Source organism: Callithrix jacchus, chromosome 1 (genome assembly GCF_049354715.1).
Source record: "Callithrix jacchus isolate 240 chromosome 1, calJac240_pri, whole genome shotgun sequence".
Lineage (NCBI taxonomy): Eukaryota > Metazoa > Chordata > Mammalia > Primates > Cebidae > Callithrix > Callithrix jacchus.
The window spans coordinates 145,262,356-145,289,964 of NC_133502.1; the positions used below are offsets into that span (position 1 = coordinate 145,262,356).

Sequence of the window (27,609 nt, forward strand, 5' to 3'; positions counted from 1 at the left end):
GGAGGGCATTTCGAGTTGAGTCTTGAGGGAGAAATGGCCAGGCATGGGGAGGGGAGGCAGAACACAGGGAGGGGCTCAGTGGCACAAACAGAGGGTAGATTCAGGGAGCAGGAAAACCTATGCCAAGGTATTTCCATTTTAGCCTGCAGGAAATGAGTGGCCACTGAAGGTGGTGGGGTGAGGGCATATATAAATTCTGGTTATTTTTCTTGTTACTGAAGTAAAATGTCTTATTCAAAACAATTTATAGAATATTGAGTAAAAAAAGAACAGAATATTAATCACACATAATTCCTCTGCCCAGGGAAAACTACTGTTAACATTTAGTGAATTTCTTTCTAGTAATTTTCATACTGGCTTCCAGTGACCCAAGCCAGAGTCCTGGAATGGCCTATTTTTCTGCTAACCTTCACACCCTACATCTTCTTCTAAAAATGTGAATATGCAAGACAAATCATGATACTTTATTTTTTCTAAATTAAACTCACAGCCTCCATCACCTCCCCCACCCCTATCAGGATGGGGGTACCCACTCAAGCTCAGTCATTTCAGAGACTGAAAGAGGCGTCTCACCCTCCCCAGGCCCACAGGGTGCAGGCCTCCCAGCCCTTTGTCTGGCAGCCGCCCTCCTGGCCTGCACATGGTCACTGCTATCAGCCCCGAGGCCTCTGTGCCATCTGTGGTGCCCAGGAATTTTTGTTGAGCCTGGATGCTGTGGACACAGAACCCAGGCTCCTTGGAGTTATCCAGCCGCTTCCTTCTGAGGAGTGCTGAGGAGTGGGTCCTGCTCCCAGACATGGCGAATCTCCTGTCTCAGAGGCCAGTTCTGTTTCCCTTCCTCCCACGCACAGACCCCTCAAGCAGCTCAGGAACAAAAGCCAAGACGTAACTGATGCCTGCAAGCAGCTCCTCCTAAGTCAAGGAAGAGAAAAGGCTGGTTCTTATTTGGAACTGAGGGAAAATACAGTTAGAAGAAATATAGGCAAATACCTAAATGCATTATTTTCCCAAAACATGCATATATAATTTTTTTTTGAAATGCACAAGTCTCTGCTTCATTATAATGGCAATTCAGAGTGAGCCCCCTTCCTTCTTGAGGGTGGAAGAGCTCTCAGAAAATTCATCATCTTTCCTTGATTCTCCCCCCGCTGCGGGGAATGGAGCCTGGGGCTCCCCCTCCCCTCTAGGTTGATGGAGAGGCAGGTAATGGGGCTTCAGGCTGCAGACTAGCTTTCACACTTATTTCTGATAATTGGTCAGCCCTTTCAAGAGCAGGTGGGCCCTGATGCAGTAATTGGCAGGGGGCAGGCCGGTCACTCAAGGACTGGAAAGGTGTTAATTGCTCTTTCCTCATCCCCCACATATATTCCTATTAAGGAGGAAACTTGAGGCGAAGAAATGTCCAAGAAAGGTCCCAAGTACAAAAGGGCAAAGGTTTAGTGCTTTCCTCTGATACTCCAAAGAGGGTAATGTTGATGGGCTGGCACTGGTAGAACTGGATTCAGAAACTGTGGCTATGAGATCCCAGAGCTTATGGCTTGACCACCACGGTGCTCTGTTTCTTGCTGAATGGAATGGATTGAAGGGAGGGGTCTAGGTCAGGTGACTCCTGCAGTCTTTTCCAGTTGAGCCCTAGCAAATCTCCAGGCTGGGGAACCAGAGCCAGAGCTAGGGGCTCAAGCTCCTTTTCCCATGGAGTTCTCTTCAGGAGATGTTTGTGCAGTGGATGGTTCTCTTTAAGTAACACGCCAGGCCAACACATTTTCTTCATTGGAAATTACCTTCAGTCCAACATTTTATCAGCCTGACCTGCAGAGTAATTGGAAGCAGGTGGATTTTCCTCAAACAACAATCAGTCCTGGAGAGAGCACGGATTATGCCCCTCTCGGATAAGGAGTGGGCCCTGGTCTGCAGCATGTGGAAATGACTCTAGAGCCCAGGCAGCGTTCCAGCAGACAGAGGCCGTGAGCATCGGTGTTCTGCTCTGCAGGGGAACACCAGCCATTCCTGGAGCAGGGCAGCCAGGCCTCACCCCAGTCACAGTGGGGACAGCAGTATGCAAGCACGGAAGCATGCATGCACATTCACGGCACCTGAGACTGTGGCCATCCTGAAGAAAGGACTTAGAGACAAGACTCTTCTCTCAATTACAGGCTCCAGCTCTGCTCTCCAGCCACGCACCCAAGCCAGAGTCCTGCAGGTAGTCCAAGCCTTCTCCTCTCTTTCATACCCCATATCCAATCATCCCACGTCCTGAATACCACACTTCCTGCCTCTGATAATTCTGTTCCTGCCAGTTACTTAGTTCAGGCTACATCATCTCTCGGAACCTCTATACCAGCCTTCTTACTGGTGTTTCTGACATTACCCCCTCCTACCAATCCCCTATCTTATAGCCAGAATCATCTTCATGACATTCAGGTCTGATCTGACTGTTCTGTTTAAAATCCTTCTGTGGTTTCCCATCCCCGAAGCATAGCATACAAGGCCTTCAGCGTCATGGCCTCTTCCTCTCTGCTGTTTCAGCTGCTTATTTCCAGATACGATGTTCTCCAAACATACTATGCCCCCCTGGAACCACCAGGCTTTTGCTCCTACTGTTCCTGTTGTCTGGAGTGTTCTCCTCCCTTCTCCAAAAGCGCGAATCCCATTCACATGCTTCAAAGACCACTTCTGATGGCACCTTATTAAGGAAAGTGAACCCCTGTTTTTTTTCCCCAGCTTTGGGAATGGGTATCTGTAGTAGGTAGAATAATGCCACTCCCCTAAGATGCCTGTGTTCTAACCTGGGAATATATTGCCTTACATGGCAAAAGGGATTCTGCAGATTAAGTTCAGCAAATTGTGATGGGGTGATTACTCACAATGGTGCTTATGAAAGGGAGGCAGGAGTGTGAGAGACAGAGAAGGGGATATGATGATAGCAGCAGAAGTAGAGTGATGTGGGGCCACCAGCCAAGGGATGTGGGCAGCCTCTGGAAGCTGGAAAGACAAGTATATGAATTCCCCCTACAGCCTCCAGAAAGGGCCACAGCCCTGCTGACACCTTGACTTCAGCCTGAGACCCATATTTACACTTCTGACCCACAGAAATATAAGATGATACATTGTGTTGGTTTTGGTCACTAAGTTTGTGATAATTTGTCACAGCAGGTACAAGAAACTAACACAGCCTCATATTAGAGTTGGTTCTTCATGAGTCTTTGAGGCCCTGGAGGGCAAAGGTTGGAGCTGGCCCTTCCCTGAGCCACTAGTCCAGTACAAGGTCAGACACAGGGATGACACCTAGCAAATGTTGGACAAATGAGCAAGGGAGGCACTTTATTCCCCTGGCCCAACAGACCCATTGTGGACATCAGGCCTTTGGGGCCTCATGGGCCGAGATGAAGTGGAATTGATTTCATTTCATAGCCCGAAGGCATGGTTCCCTGTGTTACTAGCACTACCTTCTTACCCTGCTATGTCCAAAAGCACCAGTTATGTTACTTCAAAGACAACCTCTGTGCCGGGCGTGGTGACTCACAACTGTAATCCCAGCACTTTCAGAAGCTGGGTGGGCAGATCACTTGAGGTCAGGAGTTCAGGATGAGCCTGTCCAACATAGAGAAACCCCATCTCTACTAAAAATCCAAAAATTAGCTGGGCATGGTGGTACATGCCTGCAATCCCAGCTACTCAGGAGGCTGAGGCATGGGAATCATTTGCACCTGGGCGGTGGAGGTTGCAGTGAGCCAAGCTTTCACCACTGTGCTCCAGTTTGTGTGAAAGAGCAAGATTCTATCTCAAAAAAACAAAAACAAAAAACCAGTCAACTCTATTGGGTTATTGAGATCACTTAGCCCTCCTACCCCAGCTCACTTGTAGTAACTCCCATGCACATCAACAAGGACATTTGGCTCAGAGGCTCATGGAACATCAGGCTGCAGGAGTCTTTACAATGCTTCATCTCACTCCCTTATTTATAGATGGGGAGTCTGAGAGAGGGAAGGGGTCAAAGTGGTCAAACTGTGGCCAGACAAGAACCCAGGCCAGGTTTCTTTCCCTGCACCTCCCAAGGAAGCAGTCACTAGTGTCGACATCCCCATTTTACAGATGAAGAAACTGAGGCATAGAGAAGTTGAGTCACTTGCCCACAGTCAGCCAGTGAGTGAAGCTTATTTGAATGGGTTGAACACCAGAGTTTCTCCTCTTAATCTCTGCACTATACTGACAGGTGGGAAAACTGAGGCCCAGGGAGGGTCCCAGGGGTGATGGCTGCACAGAAAGCGGGGATGGTGAATGTTCAAATCAGAGCCTGCCAAACCAACAAGGTAGGAAGTGTCTGGGCTGAAACGAAGGCCTTGGGAGTTTGCCTTCTTCAATTAGGCTGTTTGCTTTTCTGAGTCCAGAGGATAATTTAACTAATGGCACTGGTTTTCTGACACTATTGATCGGCCAAGATTAAATATGTTTGTCACAGTCAAGTGAACTAATCACTTTATTGTATTTCAAGTACTAATTTCATCAGATAGATGTTGGGGGGCGCCCCGGGGGGAGATTCTGGGAGACGAGCATGTGCACAGGTTGGGGTGCAGGGGGAGGGCTGCCACAGGATCGATGGAGCCACTGTGCCTAGAGGGGTCTGGAACATCAGGCTTTCTGGACGCCTGCAGCTGTGCTGCTCAGACTGGAGGAGTCTGCATTTTCTCTACCCTCCCCCCTTGCTGTTCCAAGCCCTCTTGAAATTTCTCTTCTCAGGAGAGGCAATTTCTCAAGCATTATTGGAAAATGGTAGATGTTCCTAAATAACTATCCTAAATCACCCCTCAGCCAGTAATCCCACAGCTGCTCTGATTCTTTTGGATGCAAATGCTGCCTCTCTGAGCCATTAGCCATTCCAGGGACCACCGACTCATGGCAAAACCTGAAAATGAACTCATCTGTCTTTCAGGTTTGGAAAGGCTTTGCCATTTCCACAGCTCATCATGTTGGACAAGGAGACCCAGGGCTTATTAAATCACCCTCTGGCCACAATGCAATTAAGCAAACCTCCCTGCTCAGGAGAGAGGGCGAGTATATATATGTGCACATGCACACATGCATGCACACAGAAACACACATGTGCATACATGCACAAGCATGCATGTTCATACACATGCATAAATGTGCATACACACAAATGCATACGTGTGCACAATACCTCTACATAGCCCATGCACATATATGTACATCCTGCATGAACATATACAGATATGTAATGCATGCACACCCACATATGTACACTCACACATGCACACATGTGCATACACTCACATACAAGGTTTGGAAGTTCCTAATAGATGTTTCTTAAACACATGAAGTGGATTTGTCCCCTGCACACAGAAGCTCCTGAGATGACTTGAGAGACTCTGAAGGTGAAGCCAGTTTCTTTAACTCTGCCTGCCAACAAGTCTCTTTTCTCATTTTGTTGTATTTAATCCCACCAAACACAAGCATCACCTGTAACCCCTGGAGCTGAAGGTAGGTATCTACCTTAGGCTTCTGAGGCTCAATCCTTTGGTGATTAGATGGGGGACAAGGTCAATTCCCAGTTGAACTTCAGACGCTGAGGAATAACCCACCATAATCATTGTGAACACTTGCTTACATGGGTCCAATAAAGAGGGCCATTTCCAGAGGAACACAAGTGTTTCTGCATAGAATAGCCTTCCACAGCTGCCCATAGAGCCCCTTGGGCTGTCTGGATGGGTTTAGCTGGCACTCTTCACTGGAGAATTGGGTTATTTTATATGTGCAATGCCTCACATCTGTACAGCTTTCAAATCTATTATCATCCAGCAATTCTGGAAGCAGATAGGGCTTTGGGATTTACCATCCCTGTGTTGTAGATGGGAAAACTGAAGCCCAGAGAGGGAAAGAGACTTGCTAAACATCCAGAGAGTCAGTGGCAAGTTGGAACTGGATTTGGACTTCCTGACTCGAAGAGTGGGCACTAGCCCTTTGTAAGTCTCTGGTCGAATCCTACCCAAGCCTTCAGAGCTTTGCAACACTCCCCTTTTATCTTATTTCTGTTCTTTTTTCAGTCCTCTACTCATTGCTAGATTTCCTGACTGCAGTTATGTCCTTGAGTGGAAGTCCCAAATACTCTCCAATCTGGGCTGCTGTTTCCAGACAACTTTGGGCTTGGTATCAAGAAAGAAAAAGGCCACCTGTGTGGCTGGGTTGAATAGGCCAAGACCCTTGTCCTTGCCAGGCTTTCTCTATTTTTAGAAGCATCTTTTTGTGACTTGAATTCTGCGATCTGGAGCTTTCCTGGAGAGTTGTTTCAAGCTTCAGAAGATGCATCCATCCTCAGGAATCCTACTGGGTTAAACAAGACAGAAAAAAAACCAGCAGCATCTCCCCAGGGAAACATCAAAAGTCAGAGCAGCAACAAACAGATTTGCTGAACATTTCAAATCTTTGAGCATCATTAAAACCCAGAGAGCTGTGTGTTGAGTATGTAACCTGGCCTTTTAGTCTCCTTTCATGCTATGTAACTCCAGATGTTTTACCTCCTGAAAAGAAGTGTTTCTACATGATGGAGTACCCAATTTGCAAAAAATATCCTGGTCCCCTCTCCAAGCCAGCAAACTGTTGGCAGCATGCCAACTCTGATGTGCTTGTTAAAAGCCAGACCTAGGAAATATTCCACGTGTGGGTTTGGCGGTCTGAAGGATTTGGAATCAGAAGGCCTGAACTGTAGCCTCTGCTCTGCCTTCAACTTGCTGAACCAGTTGCCAAAAGCCCCACAGAGCACTGGGACAGAGCTGGTGTTGAACACCCAGCCACATACCCTCTGAGCAAAGAAGAACCAAATCTAGCGAAGTCAACAAGCACATCCGAACACAGGCCGGGAACAGGGAGAAGCATGTCCCAGTAACCATGTCCAAAAAGGTCCCGGCCAAGGCACTGGGGTAAACAATTCCCTCTCCATTGTCTTGTTCTCTATATGGACTTCTGGGAGCCGCCAGCCCGTGCCCGCGGCCCCACAGGGAGGGCCTGAAGGGTACAGTAGAGCCCTTGGACAGACTAGCATTGACACTTCAGGGTGGAATCATCAGGGCTCACCCTTTGTTCTTAGCAGGATCACTGCCAAATCCCTTTCTCTGCTGTCAGCCTCTGGCCCTCTCTGTCATGTGTACTGCTGACCACTTGCCACTAACAGAGTCCCTATCCTCCCTTGCTCCTGGGACCCCACAGTATCCAAGTGTACTCTCTTTTTCTGGCTGTTTTCTCTCTGCAGACACATTTTCCTCAGCCTATTCCTTGAAGATTGGTGTTCTCTAGGACCATCTTCTTTTCTATCCTCTCTCTCTCTCTTTATCTGTCTATCATTTATCCTCTATCAATATCATCTATCAATGTAATCTATCATCTATCCATCCATCCATTTATCTGTCTAATCTATCCATTCATCCATCATCTATTACCTATCTATATCAGCTATCATCTATCTGTATTATCTATATCTATTATTTATCCATCTACCCATCCATTCGTTATCTATCCATTTATCTCTATTGTCTATCCATTCATCTATCATCAATCAATATCTATTAATCTATTTATCTATCTATCTATCCACTCCCTGCATCATCTTGCCCACCCTTGTGTCTTCCATCAACCCCATGTGATGACTCTCTGGAGTGCCAGATGTATTAATCCACCTACCTACATAACTTCTCCACCTGACGCCCTGCAGGGATTTTTCTCACATGAGTCTAGAAGTAGGCAGTGTCTTGCATTGACTCAGTAGTTCAAGCAAGTCAGAGCTGCAGTCTCTGGTTCTCTTAGCCTTTCCCTTATGGTTGCAAGAAGGCAGCTGTAGCACTGGCTATCTCATCTGGATTCTAGATAGGAAGAAAGAAGACATGGAGAAGGGCAAAAAGACACCACAGGTTTAGAGGCCTTTTCTAAAGAGTTCTTCCAAGAAGCTCTGCCCAACTGCTTCCCCGTACATCTCTTTGGATGCTTCTACCTGCAGAGCGGCAGTGTCCTACGGGCATCTAGTTTTAGTGGGCACACTGCCGTCCCCATTGTGAAAACAATAAGTCACAAGAGGAGACATCCCCCTAGACTTCTCAACCCTCTCTGCTGACAGCATCAGGCTTCTCCCACAACCGCCTACCTGCCTGCACCCCTATCCTCTTGGCCCCTCTGATGGGCTCCCATCCAGAGCCAGAATGATCTTTCTAGCTTAAGACCCTGGTTCTATCACCCTCACCAGCTGCTTCAGAAGGGGTCTGTGCCTAGATGCCTCTAGGTAAGACTCACTGACCCACAGGATAAAATTCTCAGCCTAACCTTTAAGACCCTGGAGAATCAGCATAATCTCCAGAAACTGAAAGTTCTGTTTCTTTGCTGCAGAGCTCCTCGTGGGTTTCAGAAAAGTGCAGGCATCCTTGAGGGGGAAGGGTGGCTGACAACAGAGGATTTAAAAAGCAAACACATCAGCTCTGGCCTGCCCAGATAATGAATAGAGGAGAAGGTTATCTATCTCACTGATTTATGTTGTTACGGTTTCTTCCACAGACCAAAGTGGTAGCATCTTCACATCTCCCGCCTTCCACGTTTGCTGCAGCAAGGAAATCACATTTTTCATCAACCATGGGAATGACTGAACGGCAGTGCTTTTATTTGTTAAGGGTTGAACTTGGCCATTTCTTCTCTCGAGGGCTGAGTCCTGCTGTTATGCATAGCTTCTCATCCAGAGAGATACCATGGAGAATAAATCAGGACCAGGACTCAGTGTGACAGCCACATTCTGGCAGGGCTCTGGGGTCTAGGGGCTAATAGGGTCTCACTGCAGGGAGAAATGCTGCCAACTGGGCTGGGGAGAGGAAGGGAGGCTGAGACTTTGAAAAATGAGTGGAAAAAATGTTGCCACTTCATAAAACCAGTGTCAGTGGGTGAAACATAAACCATCCAGAGACTGTGAGAGCTAGCAAGGCCTTTGGTGGGTTTAGGGCCTCTTAACCTGAGGGCTGTTGCTAGGTTTTATGGAGTCTGTGAACCCATGAAATTATGTGTCAGTGTTTCTGTGCATATGTGCATTTCCAGCACGTACAAAGGGGTTAGAGTTCATAGCTTTTGTCAATTCTCAAAGGTTAAGAACTGGTCTGGCAGGACCCTCTCATCATACAGAAAAGAAAACTGTGGGGTCTTTGGGATAGAAGAGACCAGCCAAGTTCCCCTGGCAGGAAAGACGCAGAACTGGGATTAGGAATTTGCAGACTCAAGTTCCAATTTGGCCTGGCCAGATCCTGGCTGTGTGACTTTGGGCTGGTCACCTTATTGCTCTGATGTTTTACTACACGTGCATTTAAGGAGATGTCAAGGGGATTTTAAAATGGAATTAATGCACTTCAATACCTACTTACAGGAGGTGTGGAACTGGTGCTTAATAAGTATTTTTTGAATCATCAAATAATGTTGAAAATCATTCTTTCCACTATCAACCATTCAGCAAATATTTGTTGACTATCTATCTCTTGTATACCACACACTGAGTGAGCAAAGTAGGTACACTCCCTGCCCTGGCATAGTGAGAGCTACAGTTAAGAAAACAGACCATTGTTATTGCTGTAACAATGAACTACTGCACTGTTAATGTGACCACTGTAACACAGTGTGATGAATGTCATAACAGGGTCAGCACAGGAACCTGCCAGAGCAAGTGGTCGTGATACCTAACCAGAGGGAGGGTGGGGTGGCGGAATCAGGAAAGGCTTCCCAGTGGAGGCAACAAGTAGGCTGAGACCTGAAGGAGAAGCAAGAGTTGGCCAGGCAAAGAAAGGGCTGGATTATCATCCAGAGAAAGCACATGCAAAGGTCTAGAGGCCAAAGAAAGCTCAGTGCACTTCTTTAGGGAAGTAATAGATCAGTCTTGCTGTTTTTAGCTGCTGCAGGCAGCCAGGAGAAGCCATGCTGAAATCAACATACATAGCCAGGACATGGGAATCCCTTTCATCTTTTAGCACCAGTTTATCTTTGCATTTACTTACTTAACATTGGCACTTTTATACATGACCATCTCCTCCTCCCTGTTGATCCAAATGGTGCAGCTTCCCTCTAGCTCCTTGTCTCTAGAGGTGAGCAAGTACTTACCTCAGGTAATGCTGGGATTAGAACCTGGATGAGACAATCTGGTGAGCTCACGTTATCACAAGCAGACGATCATTGCGTGGCTTGCTGCACTGTCCCAGGCTGGCTGAGCTCCCTGGGTCGCTGCCCTGCCAGGGACAGCCTGAGTGATCACCCCGAGATGATTAATTCCTGCCTCCCGTGGCTGGCCCTGGGTCTGCAGCCAAGTGCTGCTGTCATCTCTTTATTTTTCTGCTCCACTGTTATTGAAAATCAATAAGCCGTCCAAGCTGAATGAAGTTTAGTGACTGGGACTGAGTCCATAAATCAAATAAAAACTAAATTATATTTAAAAAGGGAAATAGGACTAAGAAGGCTGCTTTGGGGTGGAACGGAGGCCCTGAGAGTTGGATGTCACAGAGGCAAAGATGAACAAACAATGGGTACTACCTGGTTGATGGGTGGACTGTATCAGGACCAGAAGTACTTCTGGGAATAGCTTATCCAGTCCCCTGTTTTCCAGGTCAGAGGATTGAAGTTCAGAGGGGACGACTACCCTCTGGTCATACAGTGAGAGGCAGAGCTGGCTCCAGACCCAGGCCCCGGGCCTTCCCAGGGCCCACTGGTACTCCCCCTTTACCAACTGGCCTCAAATCAATTAGAAACAACAGCTGAACTGAAGTGAATTCAAGAGGAAACCCAAGGAAGAGGTTTTAGATTTTTATGTTGTCAAATGTATCACTCTTTTAGTTTACAGTTTCTGTGTTTCATGTTATGCTTTAAAATCCTAAACAAATATGTCTGTTTCCAGCCAAGGAGTCAACCAGAATAGTTTCTAGAGCTCTCGCAGAGCTGAGAATTATTCATGTTTTCCACAACTAAAGTGGAAAGACCTCCTAACATGCAGGATACTGAGTAGGATTCTCAGAAGGGTGTTGCCTTGCTAGTGAGGCCAAATTCACCCTACCCTAAAGGCTGCTCTGTCAGTCTCAAAAGGATGCAGTTGATTCATGCTCCGGAACAAAGTCCACTGGTATTTAAAAGAATACAATAAAATCCAGCAATCAACAAGTTAAAATTTACAATACCCAGCACCAAGTGCTCCCTTCGGCAGTAAGCATCGAAGTAGGAAAATGTGGGTTACAACCAGATGGAAAACTAATTAGTGGAAACAAACCAACAAATGGTAGAAATTATGGAATTAGAAGACAAGAACCTTAAAACAGTTATCATGATTCACAGGTTCAAGAGGGTGGAGGAAAATGTGACCAGGATGAGGAGCGAAATGGAAGTTTGTAAAATTTAAGATCCAAATGGAATTTCTGGAAATGAAAAATGTAATATCTGAAATGAAACACATATACACTGATGGTAGTAATATGAGATTAGATTCTGAAGAAGGAAAAATCAGTGAACTTGAAACTGTAGCCTTAGAAACTACCCACAATGATATATGCTTACCATAGAAAAATCATACTACTAGGCCAAGAGAAATAAAATCATGTTCACAAGAAGACTTGAATATTCATAGCTTTGTTCACAAAAATGAAGAACTAAAAACAAGCTAAACATCTGTGAACTGATGAAGAGATAAGATGTGATATATCCATTCCTTTTATTACTCAGCAGTAGAAGGAATCAACTACTGATACTTGCAACGACGTGAGTAAATCTCAAAAGCATTATGTTGAGTACATTTACAGGAAGTTCTAGAGAAGATGAAACTGCAGTAATAGAAGGCAGAGATCAGTTGCTGCCTAGGGTGCAGAATGAGGGAGAGGAAATTGATTACAAAGGGTATAAGGGAACTTTCTGGGTTAGAAATGTTTTTATTACAATTGTAGAGATGATTGTATAACTGTGTACATTTGTCAAAACTCAATGTGTGTGTGCTGGGGGAATATGGGTGTAGTTATAAAATGACAATATGAGGGGTTCTTGTAGTGATAAAACTCTTCAGTGTCTTGATTGTGGTGTGGATACACCAATGTGTATTTATATGTGATGGCCTTGTATAGAACTAAATATACACATACAAATGAGCATCAGGAAAACCAAGGAAAACTAAACAAAATCAGTGGGTGTTATCAATGTCAATATCCAGGTTGTGATGTTACATTATCACAATCATTATTGTTACCTTCGTGTATCATTAGTGCTACAACTAGGGGAAAACTAGTTAAGGGTATATAGGATCTCTCTGTAGTATTTCTTACAACTGCATGTGAGTTTACAGTTATCTCAAAAAGTGTCAATGAAACACTCATTATATGGTACAAATAAAACTGCTGAATTTTATTGTATATAAATGATTTCTCAGCAAAGCTGATTTTTAAAAAGCTCTATATGACTCTCTGAAACCAAGTTATGTTTCTCTTTGTAACCTGCTCTTCCAAGTGAGCTTAACTAGGACTTTTGCTCCATTGATATGAAAAATTATAAATTAGAAGTATTTAGGAGTTTTATATGTCTTTTCCTAGCACACATTGAAAATGACTGATGAATTGCTTGTCTTATCCAATGATGACTGGAAAAGCTATGGAACACACCTAAAATTTCATCCAGGGATTGAAGAAGTAATAAACTAGACAGAACTGATTTGAAGGAAGAGCAGGGAGAAAGAATAAACCTATTTTCTATTTATAGCCTATTGAACTTCTATGTTTTATTACACTATGATAAAAGAATCTGTACAATGCCTACTTTTTAGAACTTTTGGGGTCCTTAATGGCCCAATATACCCCAATATAGTAGACACTTATCCTTTTTTTTTTGACAGCTTATCATCAAACTCCCTTTCTGATGGGCATTAATTGTATCCTATACCTGATTTCCTCGATACCTGCTTTCCACGCTTCCCTTGCTGCTAGGGTCTAGGCTCAGTCAAGTCAGTGCAGCTGCCTTGGCCAGGGCCTGTTGATATAAAGAAGAAGGGTCTTGAAAATTCCACTCTGGCCATATACTGTGGCAACACTGAGTTTTCAGGGCCAGCAGAGCCAACAGCAGCAGCCAAGGCCAGATGCCAGCCGTGCAGGTGGCACATCCAGGGTTCAATGGTAGTGACTGCGGAGTCTTCACCAGGCTGATTTTGTGGCTAAAATCCTGGTTTCTGCTTGGTCTTTCTTTTCCTTGACTGTTTTCCGATCCTTTCTGACAATGTCAGTGGGGTTGGGGTTGGGGGGAACAGACAATAAACACGATAAATTAATAGTATATTCAAAAGTGAGAATGCTGTGAAGAAAAATGAGGCCCAGTAAGGAAAACAAGGAGTGCTAAGGGGCTGAGATGCGGTGGTCTGGGCTTCATGGAGAAGTGACGTTGAGCAAAGATCAAAGGAGTTGAGGGAGCGGCCATGTGGATATCTAGGGGCCTGCAGGAGCAAAGGCCCTGACATGGGGTGCCTGGAGGCCTGAAAGAATAGCCAAGACATCAGTGTCATCAGAGTAGACTGAGTGACAGGGAGAGAGATAGGAGATAAGGTCAGAGAGGTGTCACAGAGCCAGTCATGGTGGGCCTTCTGGGTCATTATAGAGACCTTGATGACAGCCATAGAGGGTTTTGAGCAAAAGCATGCAATGCTCTGACTTATGTTTTAAGAGGCTCACTCTCAGTGTCTATGGATAACAGGCTGTAGGCAGACTAGGGTAGAAGTGGGAAGACTAGATGAGAGACTATGATGATATTCCAAGAAAGAGAAGGTGGTGGCCTGGACTTGAGTGGTAGCAACGAAGGTGGTGAGAAGAGATTGGATTCGGATATATATTGAATAAGAGCCAAGAGGATTTGCCGTCAGGAGTCCAGGTTGAGTCCAAGGTTGAGTGTAGGATGCAGTTGTTTACTGAGAGAGGGAGGACTGTGTAGCATTGTGGGGATAACCAGGAGGTTAGCTTTGAACATCACAATTTTGAGACAACTCACAGTGCTATGGACTGAACTTTGTCCTACCCCCCCCCCACCCACTTCATACATCAAAGCCTAACTGTCAATGTGATGATATCTAGAGGGAAGGTTTTAAGGAGGTATCTAGGTTGAGGTGAAGTTATGAGGGGTGAAGTCTCATGATGGTTTTAGTGGCCATATCAAAAGAGCTGCTAGAGAGCTTGTTCTCTCTTTCTCCCCACCATCTGAGGACACAACAAGAAGGGGACAGTCTGCAAGCCAAGAAGAGAGCCCTCAACGGAGCCTGACCATTCCAGCCTCCAGAGCTATGACAAATACATTTCTGTGGCTTAAGCCACCCAGTCCATGGTATTTTGTTACAACAGTCTGAGCTGAGGCTGAATTGGATACACTTAGATATCCAAGTAGAGATGTTGAGTTGGCAGTTGAAAATCCAGCAAGCCTGGTTTTAGGGAGAAAGTTTAGGTATGGATGTAAAGTTGGTCATTGTCGGTAGCTAGATACTATTAAAGCCATGAGACCAAGGTGGTCCTCTAACTGTATACAGTGAAAAGAAAGCATCTGAGGACTGAGACCTGGGACATATCAACACAGGCAGATCTTAGACATTGCAGGTCTGGTTCCAGACCAGCACAATAAAGCAAATACTGCAATAAAGTAAGTCACACAAATATTGTGGTCTCCCAGTACATATAAAAGTTATGTTTACAGTATGCTGTAGTCTAGTAAGTGTGCACTAGAGCATGTCTAGAAGATGTTCTTACCTTAATTAAAATATACTATATTGCTTAAAAAATGGTAAGGATCATCTGAGCCTTCAATGAGTTGTCATCTTTTTGCTGATGAAGGCTCTTGCCTTGATATTGATGGCTGCTGACTCATGACGGTGGTTGTTGCTAAAGGTTGGGGTGGCTGTGGCAATTTCTTAAAATTGAACAACAGAGGGCTGGGCATGGTGGGTCATACCTGTAATCCCAACACTTTGGAAGTCTGAGGCAGGTGGATCACTTGAGTTCAGGAGCTCGAGACCAACCTGGCCAACATGGAGAAACCCATCTCTACTAAAAATACAAAAAATAACTGGGTGCTATGGCATGCTCCTGTAATTCTAGCTACTTGGGAGGCTGAGGCAGGAGAATTGCTTGAACCCAAGAGGTGGAGGTTATAGTGAGCCGAGATCATATCAGTGCTTGGGTGACAGAGTAAGACTCTGTCTCAAAAAATAAAAATAAAATAAAAAGCAACAATGAAGTTTGCCGCACCAACGGACTCGTTGCTTCACAAAAGATTTCCCTATAGCATACATTGCTGACAATATTTTATTTTATTTTATTTTTAGACAGAGTCTCACTCTGTTGCCCAGGCTGGAGTGCAATGGCACAGTCTCGGTTCACTGCTACCTCCACCTCCCAGGTTCAAGCAATTCTCCTGCCTCAGCCTCCTGAGTAGCTGGGATTACAGGCACACACCACCATGTCAGTCTAATCTTTGTACTTTCAGTAGAGATGGGGCTTCGCCATGTTGGCCAGGCTGCTCTTGAACTTCTGATTTCAGATGATCTGCCCACCTCGGCCTCCCAAAGTGAGTCACCACGCCCAGCCTCTGATAGCATTTTAATCACAGTTTAACTTCATTCCAAATTGGAGTTGGTCTTCTCAAATCCTGTTGCTGCTTTATCAGCTAATTTTATACACTAGTCTAAAGCCTTTGTTGTCGTTTGAACAATGTTCATAGCACTTCACCAGGAGTAGATTTCATCTCAAGAAATCACTTCCTTTCCTTATCTGTAAGAAGCAAATCATCTACTCAAGTTTTATCTTGAGGTTGCAACAGTTCAGTCATATCTTCAGGCTTCACTTCTAATGTAGTTATCTTTCTATTTCCACCACATGTATAGTTACTTCTTCCACTGAATTTTTAAACTCCTCAAAGTCATCCCTGAGGGTTAGAATCAACTTCTTCCCAACTCTTGTTAATGTCAATATTTTCACCTCCTCCCTTGAATCATGAGTGCTCTTAATGGCATCTAGATGATGAATCCTTTTCAGAAGGTTTTCAATTCACTTTGCCCAGATCCATCAGAAGAATTGCTATTTAATGGCAGCTATAGCCTTATGAAAGTTATTTCTTAAAAAACAAGAGTTCAAATTTGGAATTACTCCTTGATCCATGAGCTGCAGAATGGAAGTTGGGTTAGACATGAAAACAACATTCATCGTCTTGTATATCTCCATCAGAGCTCTTGGGTGACCAGGTGCAGAGTCAATGAGTAGTAATATTTTGAAAGGAATCTTTTATTGAGCAGTAGGTCTCAACCATGAACCTAAAATAGTAAACCATTCTGTAAACAGATACGCTGTTATCTAGGCTTTGTTCTTCCATTTAAAGAGCACAGACAGAATAGATTCAGCATAATTCCCAAGGGCCCTAGGATTTTCAGAATGGCAAATGAGCAGTGGCTTCAACTTAAAGTAACCAGCTGCATTAGCCTCTAATGAGATAGCCAGCTTGTCCTTTGAAGTTTTGAAGCCAGGCTTGGACTTCTCCTCTGTGGCTATGAAAGTGTTCGATGGCAACTTCTTCCAGTATAAGACTGTTTCACTGCACTGAAAGTCTGTTGTACAGCATTGCCACCTTCATCAATGATCTTAGTTAGACCTTCTGGATACCTGTCTGCCGCTTCCATGTCAGCACCTGCTGTTTTAACTTGCATTTTTATGTTACGGAGGTCACTTCTTTCCTTCAACCTTAGGAACCAACTTCTGCTAGCTTACAACTTTTCTGCTTTAATTTTCTCTCCTCTCTCAGCCTTCATAGAGTTGAAGAGAGTTAAGGCTTTGCCTTGGATTAGGCTTTGGCTTAAGGAAATGTTGTGGCTGGTTTGGTCTTCTGTCCAGACTGTTCAAACGTTCTCCTTATCAGCATTAAGGCTGTTTTACTCCCTTATCATTCATGTGTTCACTGGAGTAACACTTCTAATTTTCCTTCAGGAACGCTTCCTTTGCATTCACAACTTGGCTAACTGCTTGGCACAACAGGCCTAGCTTTTGACCAATGTCAGCTTTCGACATGCCTTCCTCACTAAGCTTAATCATTGCTAGTTTTTCATTTAGAGAGAGTGATGGTCAATTCTTCCTTTCACTTGAACATGTAGAGGCCATTGAAGGTTTAGTAATTGACCTAACTTCAATATGGTTGTGTCTCGGAGAATAGGGAGGCCCAAAGAGAGGGAGACAGACAGGGAACAGCTGGTGAGTAGAGCAGGCAGAACACACACAACATTTATTAATTAAGTTTGCCATCTTGTATGGGTGCAGTTTGTCATGTCCCAAAACAATTACAATAAAAACATCAAAAGTCACTAATCACAGATCACAATTGCAGATATATTAATAATGAAAATATTTGAAATTTCACTAGAAATGCCATAATGTGCCGTGGAGACACAAAGTGAGCACATGTTGCTTGAAAAATAGTGCCAATAGACTCACTAGACACATGGTTACCACCAACCTTCAATTTGTTTTTTTAAAAGTGATTATTTGTGAAGTGCAATGAAGTGAAGCATAACGAAAAGAGGGACGTCTGTAGTAACAAGTGGAGGACAGAGGAGGGAACAGAAAAAACTGAGAGGTTACATCCAGCAAGGGGAGTGGGGGGCTACTGGAGAGCATGGCTTCCTGGAGGCCAAGGGAAGAACGTCTTTAGAAAATGGAATGTTCCATGGTGTCGAATACTGTTGAGAAGTCATGGAAGATGATGCAAAATTCAACATGGTCCTTTGAGGTGTGAAGGTTAAAGTGAGGTCATTGCAGGACAGTTCTCTGGGCAGGCTTGGACCAAACCAATGTCTTCCTCTTTTAGCTTGTAATTCTCAAGCATAACTGTAGAATGTGCTGGGAATGCAATATCCTGAGGTAGGGAGCAGCCTTGGGCCTTGCTCCTGTCCCTCCTAGGTAATGCAACGTCTTTAGTTAGGGAGGAACAGCCTGGGACAGTCCGGGTTCTGTTCCTCTCTCTCCTGGAAGCAGGATTCCCATCAAAGCTTTACCCAGTGAGTCCTCTTGCCTAGAACCCAGAGTGGGCTGCCTTTTGGGATCTCCCAGCTTTGGTGCAAAGCAGGAAACATGCAGGCAAGACTCCATTTTCCCCATGCAGTTTTCTTGAGTCTTGGAGGAGGAGCTTACAGTGAATCGTAGGTTTCTCTTGTTCCTTGCTGCCTGTCTATAAGTAATAAACTTGTCGCATGTGAGTGTGTTCTGTTTCACCAGACTCAGGTGTTGGTAACACTGCAGTCCAAGATGCAGTGGTAGGAGTGCCTGGACTCCCATTCCTGGTGGTTGATGCAGTGATGGTCTCCATTGCCCTCCATGCAGTGGGAAGCCTCCCTGGGGCTGGTTGTTAGTGAACCTGCCTCCTGGTCGTATCCTTCCCAGTGCTTAGCGTTGCCCGGCTTTCCCACCAATCTGGCAGGTGCAAATAGCCTGTCATTGTTATTTTAAACTTCCCTGAGATTTATACAGCTATTTTCTTTGAGATCCTGGGCCTGGATTAAGTGGGAAGATGGTGTCTGGAGGCTGAGGGTGGACACTGAAGGTGCCCTCACTGGTCTTGTTTGACCCTAGGCTTGTCCAGGTTCAGATAGTTGAGGAGGTATGCAGGGGCCTCCTATCTGCTTTAAGTAAATCTGTGTTTCAGAAGGTGAACTCCAGAAGGTTTTTTCAGTCTTCTTCACCTGTCTTATCGCTAGTGGAGTGTCCTCTCAGATTTAAGCAGAAAGTTTTCTGTCCATCTGAGTTATCTGTGTGTCTGTGAGCAATGCTGTGGCTTCAGGGTTGCATTAGTGAAAATATGTGATTGGGGTGGAGAGGGTACTATTAATTGCCATTTAAAACTGGAAATGTCATTTAGAAATATTTGAATTTTTAGCCAAATGCAGTGGCTCAAGCCTATAATCCCAGCACTTTGGGATGCTAAGGCAGGCAGATCTCAAGGTCAAGAGTTCAAGACCAGCCTGGCTAATATGGTGAAACCCCATCTCCACTAAAAACACAAAAATTAGCCAGGAGTGGTGGCAGGTGCCTATAGTCCCAGCTACTCAGGAGGCTGAGACAGGAGAATCGCTTGAACCTGGGTGGTGGAGGTTGGAGTGAGCCGAGATTATGCCAATGGATTCCAATAGACAGAGCAAGATTCCATCTCAAAAAAAAAAAAAAGAACTATTGGAATTTTTTAAAAAGTCCAAACCGCACCTATCACCTTTGTGTACCTGTTCTTTGTGTTTTAAATATGCGTCTCATAGACACACTCCTGCTTACTTAAGTCCTGAAGGTTTTCAACTTTCCTTTCAACCTTCATGTGACGGTTAATTTTATGTGTCAGCTTGGCTGGGCCAGATAGTTGGTTCAACATTATTCTGGGTGTTTCTGTAAGGTCATGGGTGGGGTTTGGATGAGATGAACATTTAACTTAGTAAACTGAATAAAGCAGATTGTCTTCCATAATGTGGGTGGACTTCATGCCATCAGTTGAAGGCTGAACCAAAGGCTGATTCAAGTAAGAGAAAATTCTCCTGCCTGCGAGCCTTCGAAATAGGACAGAACATTGGCTTTGCAGATTTTAGACTTGCTAGTCTCCATAATTCCATGAGCCAATTTCTTATAATAACTCAGTCTCTTTCTCACTCTCTCTCTCTCAGTAGAGAGCTAGATGATAGATAGATAGATGATAAATAGATAGATAGATAGATAGATAGATAGATGATAGATAGATAGATAGATAGATAGTTAGATAGACAGACAGATAGATGATAGCTATATTAGATATTTCTTGTTTCTGTTTCTCTGGGGAACCCTGACAAATACAATGGGAAAAAAAAAAACAGAAAAGACCCAGAAATTTGGCCGACAGGGCACTGTCAGGTGGCCTAGGTGTTGCAGGGCCCCTCAACCAACCCTGCCGATGTGCCTGGCACAGGTGAGCATACTCCTTGGCTCCTCTCTGCTTCCATTTTCTTATCCCATTAACCAGTGGTTGGACTGGATGATCCCTGCAGGCCCTTTCAATTCTGATATTCCAGGTTCCTTGAGATGCTGTGTTACTGAGGAACACAGCCAAGCGTCTACACCATTTCCACCTTCTGAATTGACATGGGCAATGTCCACTCCAGCACTCACACCAAAAAAAAAAAAAAAAAAGATGCAGATGTTGGCCAGGATGTGGGGAAATAGGCAGGAGAAGGCTTACAAGCAGAGGGAACAGCATGATCAAAGGCACAGAGATGGGAAATTGCTTGTTGGAATCAAGGAAAGGAGTGGTCTGGGGGTGGCAGAATCCTGAGGTGTGTAAAGGGAGGAATTTTAAGGTATGCACAGCCCTTTGTGGTTTCCAAAGCCCTTTCACACTCTCTTCATAACTGTACCATGAGATCAATATTTTTTATGCGTATTTTACAGAAAAAGAAACTGAGACTCAGAGAGCAGAAGCTACTTTTCTAGGGTCATATGGCTGGGGATCAGCAGGGCTGAGATTTGAACTCAAATTTATCTGTGCTCTTCCTAATACCACAGAGCCTTAGAGGCTGTCTGACTGAACATACCTAAACCCCTATTTTGCATTTTCCTAATGAGAAAGGAGTGAGCAATTTGTTAGACTAGCCATACAGTTGTTCTGATTCCACTGTCAAAGTGGGGTAGAAACAAATCCATCATCGCTTCATCCAAGGTGTTTTTATTTTTATTCCCACTCCTGCAAGCCCCCTGGAGAGGCTGGCGAGGGAGGCATATTTTGATTCTAACCATGCTGTGTACATCCGTGCCCGCCTGCATGTGCACGAGGTGAAGGAGAGATTATAACTTTATTCTCGCTTGGGGGCAACTAGTTATGTCTGGAAACATTCGAACATCCCATAAAGCTCATTTCTTTTGCAAATGAGTCAGATAACACAGAACACTTCAAAGTGGAATTCCGTTGGGCTTTCCATCTGGCTGGCCTCTGGGGGAATGTGCGGTGCACTGCCTTTGTTAATCAGGTTCTGGGAGTTTGAATTTTATGCTGAAATACAAATAACTGTGCGTTCGTGGGGAACAAAGCCAAGATATGATCTCAACTGCATTTGGACTGAAATTCCCATCTCCTGCTAATACTCTCCACCTTAACTGCATTTGGACTGAAATTCCCATCTCTTGCTAAATGCTCTCTACCTTCCACATGGAGAGCAACAAACACTTTCTTGCTCCAAGCAGCTGTGCACTTTTATCTCCTGCACCTAGGAAGGCAGGCATGGTTGGGGCATGGCTGGCTCACCTTGTGGCTGATTGCTGTTGTCTGTATGAGCCTCACTTTCCTGTCTGCATGCACTCTATAGGCTCCCATGGTCTCCAGAACCTAATTCCCTGGACAGTCCTGTGAACTGGCATGCTCTATCCACCCACCTCTGGTTGGAGAGGCTGGGCAGCTTAAGATGACATTTCCCAAACACCCTGTGGTGAGAATCGTGGATGGGAAGTGAGTACCATCCACTGGGTATACTCGGATGAGTTCTGCAAATCAGAAATGAGGAAGCCCCACTTTTCTGACCCCTGCTTGCTGTTCTTTCAGCGAGCACGGCCACAGAACAAGGTTTCCCTGCAGTAGGGTTCCCTGTCCATTTTCTAGCTTCCGGCACCCAGAGCCTTTTGCAGGAGCAGCTGCAACCGCAGCAGCTCTAGCCTTTGTATTCCAGCAGAGCCCCAGTGGCTTCTCAGAGGCATTAGCAACTCCACTGGGTCATTTTTGTGTAGTCCCGAGAGCTCTTCCTGGAGCCTAATTCTTTAACCATGACTGGGCATGCCCTGGTTAAATCCTTTCCTGACTAAGGGGCCAGTGGGATTTGTGCTCCTTGCACTGAACCTGCTTGATACACCCCTAGCCTGCCCTTGATAAGAAATACAGTTGCCCCTCTGTATCCATGCATTCTGCATCCGTGGATTCAATCAACTACAGATAGAAAATATTTGGGAAGAAAAAGAATGGTTATGTCTATGCTGAACACATACAGACTTTTTTTATACTCATGATTCCCTAAACAATGTGGTATAACAACTATTTACATCTCATTTACATTGTATTAGGCATTTAAAAGTAATATAGAGAAGATTTAAAGCATTGGGGAGGATGTACAAAGGTTGTATGCAAATACTCTGCTTTTCGATATCAAGGGCTGGAGTGTTGTCTGTGAATTTTGGTATTTGTGAGTGGTATTGGTTCTCCTGGAACCAATCCCCCAGAGACCCAGGGAGAGCTGTGCTGCTCAGGATGTTTGCATCTGGGGTGGAGATGGGCAGTTTACATGTCATTGCCTGCTATTTCTGGTTCCAAAGTTCCATAGTAGCTTCTACTCTGCCAGCTTTGGTTGCCTCTTCACTATGTGTGTTAGGGTTCTTCTGAGAAACACAGCCAGTGTGTGTGTGTGTGTGTGTGTGTGTGTGTGTGTGTGTGTAGAGGGAGAGAGATTCATTTAAGAAATTGACTCACTCAAGTGTGTCCCTTCCCTCCCAGCTCCTGTGAATCCTCCTCCAGCTTGGGCTCTGCCCTTGACTAGCTGAGGCCTCCATGCAGTGGCTCACCATAGAGGCACAGGTCTCCATGTCTCTGGATCCATGGGGTTTCCTTGATTGGCTCTGTCCCTGTGGATTCCTGGGGAGTCATGGCATCCTCTTTGCTTCCATTGCCCTCAGTTCTGCAGCAGAATGGTGGGTGCAGACAGGCTCCCACCAGGACCCAGGGGCTTTTCAGGGGATCCTACACCTGAGACCCTCCAAAAGCTTGGATTCTGGAGACCAGCTTCAAGATGAGGCTCATGCCCACCAGAAGCTCTCCTCGCATGGCCAGCCTGGGCTCCCACAGCAGGTTCTGGAGCCCTCTAATACATCCCTGCCTTCCTCTTCTGCTCAGCAGCACCCACAGGGAAGACATGAGAGTCCCTAGCTCCTGTGAGCTAAGCCTGAGCTTCTGGGGGAACTCCAGCAGCCCCCTCCAGGGTAGCTCAACCAGCAGTCTCTGCTCAGTCCCCTTCAGGACAGCCCCTGGCAGCTCCCCTGGGCTTTCATTGGCTGAGGTTTCTTTCTCCTTTGCAGTGCTGGGCAGGACTCTGGGCTGCTCACCACCCCTGGGAAGGGAGCAAGGGTGTGACCAAGGTGTCTATGGAATGGGGCTCCAGGAGAGGGCCCACCACAGGTGAGAGCTGAAGTCACAACCAGGGGCGCCATCAGAAGGCTGGACCCCTAGGGTGGGCTGGGCAGAGGGCTGCTCTCCCCTCTGCTCTTGACGTCATGCAGTCCTGCACTCACTCTATCCCTGGCATATCTTTTTATTCTGGTCTCAACAGCTCTCATGGTTGCACGTTGACTTCCCAGCTGACACTATTGTCGGGTATACAAAGGAGAGCCTGGCCTCATACCACTCACTGCACTTCGCTCAGCACCATCAACACAGACTCTCAGAGAGGAAGAAGGACCCTGCTACCGTCCACAGCACCTTGGGGGCTTTTTCCAGGTGTCTCCTCCCTACTGCTCCTACCCCGAGTCAGTCTTGGGGTTTCCAGGGAGCGGGAAGCACACAGCACAAGGACAGAATGAGTGAAGCAGATGAAAGCCACTTGTATAGCCCTTGGCACTGTAGGTGCTCAGCACTGAACGGGCAGAGGCTGGGAGGCAGAGAGAGAACCACACCATGCACCCAGCTCCCCACCTCCCAGGCCAGGGCTCCGCTTTCTGTTGGGCCCTGTGTGCATTGCTAATGTCAGCATTTGCCCAGTGGTGGACTGTGGATATCACCTCAAACATACCTCTGACCCTAGGTACGTGGCATCCCCCTACCCATGGTAAGTATCTTCTTGGTCCATTTCTTGGCCCAAGGAGTCTCCTTATTCCTTAGCACCTCAATGGCCCAAGGTTCTAGACTTACGCAGACAGCACAGTACAGCCTCCCCTTCATCACCTCTGTGCTACTTCCAGCCCTGGCCTGTCTTGAGGCTTCAAGAGGAAACCCTGGGAGGTCCCATGGTGGGAAAGGGAGAGGAATGGGCCAGGCCAAACCCTGGCCTTCCACCTTACTTTGCTTCTGCCCAGCGTGGGACCTCAGGCAGATCACAGGTCAAGCCTCAGTGTCTCTCTCCCACCAGAGAGGTTATGGGTCTCAAATGCCAGCCTCTGAGGCATTTGGTCCCCTTACCTCCTGGGCACAAAGAGAAAACTCACCCGAGCCCTCAGGAGTCCTGCTTGCATTTACACACCGAGCTAGTCTGTGATGCCTCCCCTTAGTATGGCTTTGTTCACTGTCCCTCCACTTGTCACAGCGCCACTTAGCGTGCTCTGTCTAGACTGCCTCACAAGGCTGGGCACGGTGGCTTACACCTGTAATCCCAGCATTTTGAAAGGCTGAGGTGGGTGGATCACTTGAGGCCAGGAGTTTGAGGCTAGCCTGGCCAACATGGTGAAACCCCATCTCTACTAAAAATACAAAAAATAGCTGGGTGTTGTGGCACATGCCTATAATTCCAGCTACTTGGGAGGCTGAGGCAAGAGAATCACTGGAACCCAGGAGGTGGGGTTTGCAGTGAGCTGAGATTGTGCCACTGCACAAGAGTGTGACAGTGTGAGACTGTTGCAAAAAAATTTTTGTAATAAAAATAAAAAACTGAATCACAAAAACTGAGAGCCCAGGACAGGGAAGGTGTAGTTGAGCAGATGCCCTGTGGAAACGCCACAGGTGTGACTCAGCCGTGGACACAGTGAAAGTGGGTGCTACCCACAACCATTCCCAAAGCTTGAATCTATAAACCCCGGACTCCTGAGCCACCAATTTGAACATCCACGTATTTATGTCAAAGCGTCCTTCCCTTTTCCGGTTGAGCTACAACACAAATTCAAGACTCCTGGCCATTTCCATACACCCTCTGCTTCGGAGACATTATTAAGCTACTTATAATTAGGAATAATAACGCCTGCAGATGCATTTTAATGTAGCCCACAAAAGGAGCTGTGTGGGTTTCTTTGTCACCCCACACTAAAGCAAACAACTCTTCCCCTGTTGCCTAGATCCAACTGCTTCACTTTCCAATAGCTGCTCGACAGATGAGGGACCTGCTGACAGGCAGGTCAGAGTGAGCTGAACAACTCCCAGGCACAAAGGACAAAAGGATCCGAAACGTGGAGGGACTCACTGGAGGTCCCCGGCAGCTGGCTGAATTGTCTGGCTCTACACGGTGGGGAAACTGAGAAAGGAAGCTGTCTCCTTTTGAGTCTGGACACTGGAACTTTCCTGGCCCCCAAATCATCTTTTTTCTTTTTCTTTCTTTTTAAACTTATTTTTTACTTTAAGTACTGGGATACCTGTGCTGAACGTGCAGGTTACATAGGTATACATGTGCCATGGTGGTTTGCTGTACCCATCAACCCATCATCTAGCTTTTAAGCCCCACATGCATTAAGTATTTGTCCTAATGTTCTCCCTCCCCTTCTCCCCAGGCCCCTGACAGGCCCCTCCCTGTGTCCGTGTGTTCTCATTGTTCAATTCCCACTTATGAGTGAGAACATGCAGTGTTTGGTTTTCTGTTCCTGTGTTAGTTTGCTGAGGATGATGGTTTTCAGCTTCATCTATGTTTGTGCAAAGGACCTGAACTCATTCTTTTTTATGGTTGCATAGTATTCCATGGTGTACGTGTGCCACATTTTCTTTATCCAGGATTATAAGTCATTCTACTATAAGGACACATGTATATATATGTTGACTGCAGCCCTTTTGGTTTTTCAGTCAGCCTGCCAGAGGCTGGTTCACAGATTGTGGAAGCAGAGAGTGACCTTCATCTTATCTAGTCCAACTCTCTTATTTTGGAAGCTAAGTCTTGGAATGAGGAAGAGATTTGGCTTCAAATGTCAGCTAGCCAAAGACTGGTCCTAAGATAATTGAAATATAAATAATGCAATGATCATCTGCCCACCCAGCATTCCCTCACGCAGCACCAAGCTCTAGCTTTTGATGAAGAAGCCAAGACCCAGAGAGGTGGCATCATTTACCCTGATGGTATCATATGACTAGCACAATTCAGGAAACCAAGGGCTATTGTGATAACCTTTTTCTCCATCTTTCCCTTCCTTCTTTCCTTCTCTCCCTTCCCTTCCCTTCCCTTTCCATCTCTTCCTTCCTTCTCCATTTTCCTTCCCTCCCTCCAACCTTCTTTCTCTCTCTTCCTTTCTTTCTCTTCTTCCTTCCTTCTTTCCTTTCTTTATTTACAAAGAAAAGGTGTTTTTTTTCCATCCCACAAGTTGGAAGAAAAAAAGTTTAACATTTCAAAAACATTCATACTCAAGAATTGTTGAAGACATCTGGACCTTTTAAAAAGTTATTGCAATTTTAATAAATAGGATATATTTTAAAATATGTGAAAATGACATTCCATTTAGTTAAGATCAGTAACTTGTTAAATTGCCTTTAAGATCATTTCCCTATTATGATATTTTTAACCAAGGTAAATTTCTAAGGGTTTGGTTATATTATTTCCACATGGTTCTCCATAATCACATATATTTGATGCTTTCTAAGGCCTTCATAAATATCACTGAAAATATTTGTTCCTTTTTGTATTCTAACTGTAGCCCATATTCAGCAGACATGTACAAACACACATTTAAGGAAGAGGATGAGGAGTGAGGAAACTAAGACCCTAATGTCACACAGCGGAGCTGAAACAATTCCAGGACTGAGGATGCGCCAGACCTCATCCAGGTGTGCAGGTAGGAAGGTATGTCTGGCCACCACTCCAAGAGGCTTGCAAACTGAATAAAGGAAGGAAGCAGCTATCCCAGGTGCTGTGAACCTGTCAAGAACGGTGAGGAGTTAGAAAGCCGAGGCAAGTCAGTTCCACTGATGGCAGCAGGAGGGTGGCCAGGAGGAAACACTCAGAGGTCCATGCAGGAGATTTGCCAGAACCTTAAAACAAGTAGGCATCGGAAAAGGGCAATGCAGGCAGCAGGAGCCACATGATGGAAGGCTTGGTGGCACTGAAGAATGTCATGTGTCTCCTGTACAGGACAGGTGCCTAAGATACAGGGACAGGGGAAGGGATGAGGCATGGGGAGACTGAGACACTGATATTACATACCTGAGCTGACACTCAATTCCAGCACTCAGATCCCCTGGCCATTCTGTTTCTTTAGCAAACCAAAATGTCCTGATCAGTCTGCACCCTATTTCCCTGTAATCTGCACCCACAGGGGTCTCTAAGGAGCAGATGGTTAGGATGGGTCATTACTGAATCCCTGCCTGACCTAGCAGGTCCATTGCCAACCACCAGGCTCCCAGTCAATGAGCATGTCCCTACTACTCCCCTTGCTTCAGAATAGTGCAAGACTATTTTCAAAACCTGTCAGCTCTGACAGTCTCAGCTCCAGGATTCAGAAGTCAATGCAAGCCGGGTGCTATGGCTTATGCCTGTAATTCCAGCACTTTGGGAGGCTGAGGTGGGCAGATCCCTTGGAAAAGGAGGTTGAGACCAGCTTCAACAACATGGAAAAAACTTGTCTCTATTAAATTAAACATAAAAATAAAATTTACAAATTTTAAAAA

At 45.6% G+C, this 27,609-nt stretch overlaps 2 long non-coding RNA genes across 3 annotated transcripts; one reads left to right on the forward strand and one right to left on the reverse strand.

Annotated features, from left to right (window-relative positions):
- Window positions 1-495: 495 nt before the first annotated feature.
- On the reverse strand, window positions 496-11,876 carry LOC118143097 (uncharacterized). The gene is made up of 4 exons (XR_004727269.3): window positions 10,129-11,876; window positions 8,326-8,440; window positions 7,693-7,871; window positions 496-912 (listed from the first exon to the last, which is right to left on the reverse strand). It is a non-coding gene; the product is annotated as an uncharacterized LOC118143097 (long non-coding RNA).
- Window positions 10,584-27,609, forward strand: LOC118143096 (uncharacterized). Of its 2 annotated transcripts, XR_004727265.3 has the most exons (5): window positions 10,584-11,766; window positions 23,121-23,220; window positions 23,372-23,842; window positions 25,083-25,249; window positions 26,640-27,609. It is a non-coding gene; the product is annotated as an uncharacterized LOC118143096 (long non-coding RNA). The 2 variants fall into 2 exon arrangements; XR_004727262.3 differs by having other exon boundaries at window positions 25,083-27,609.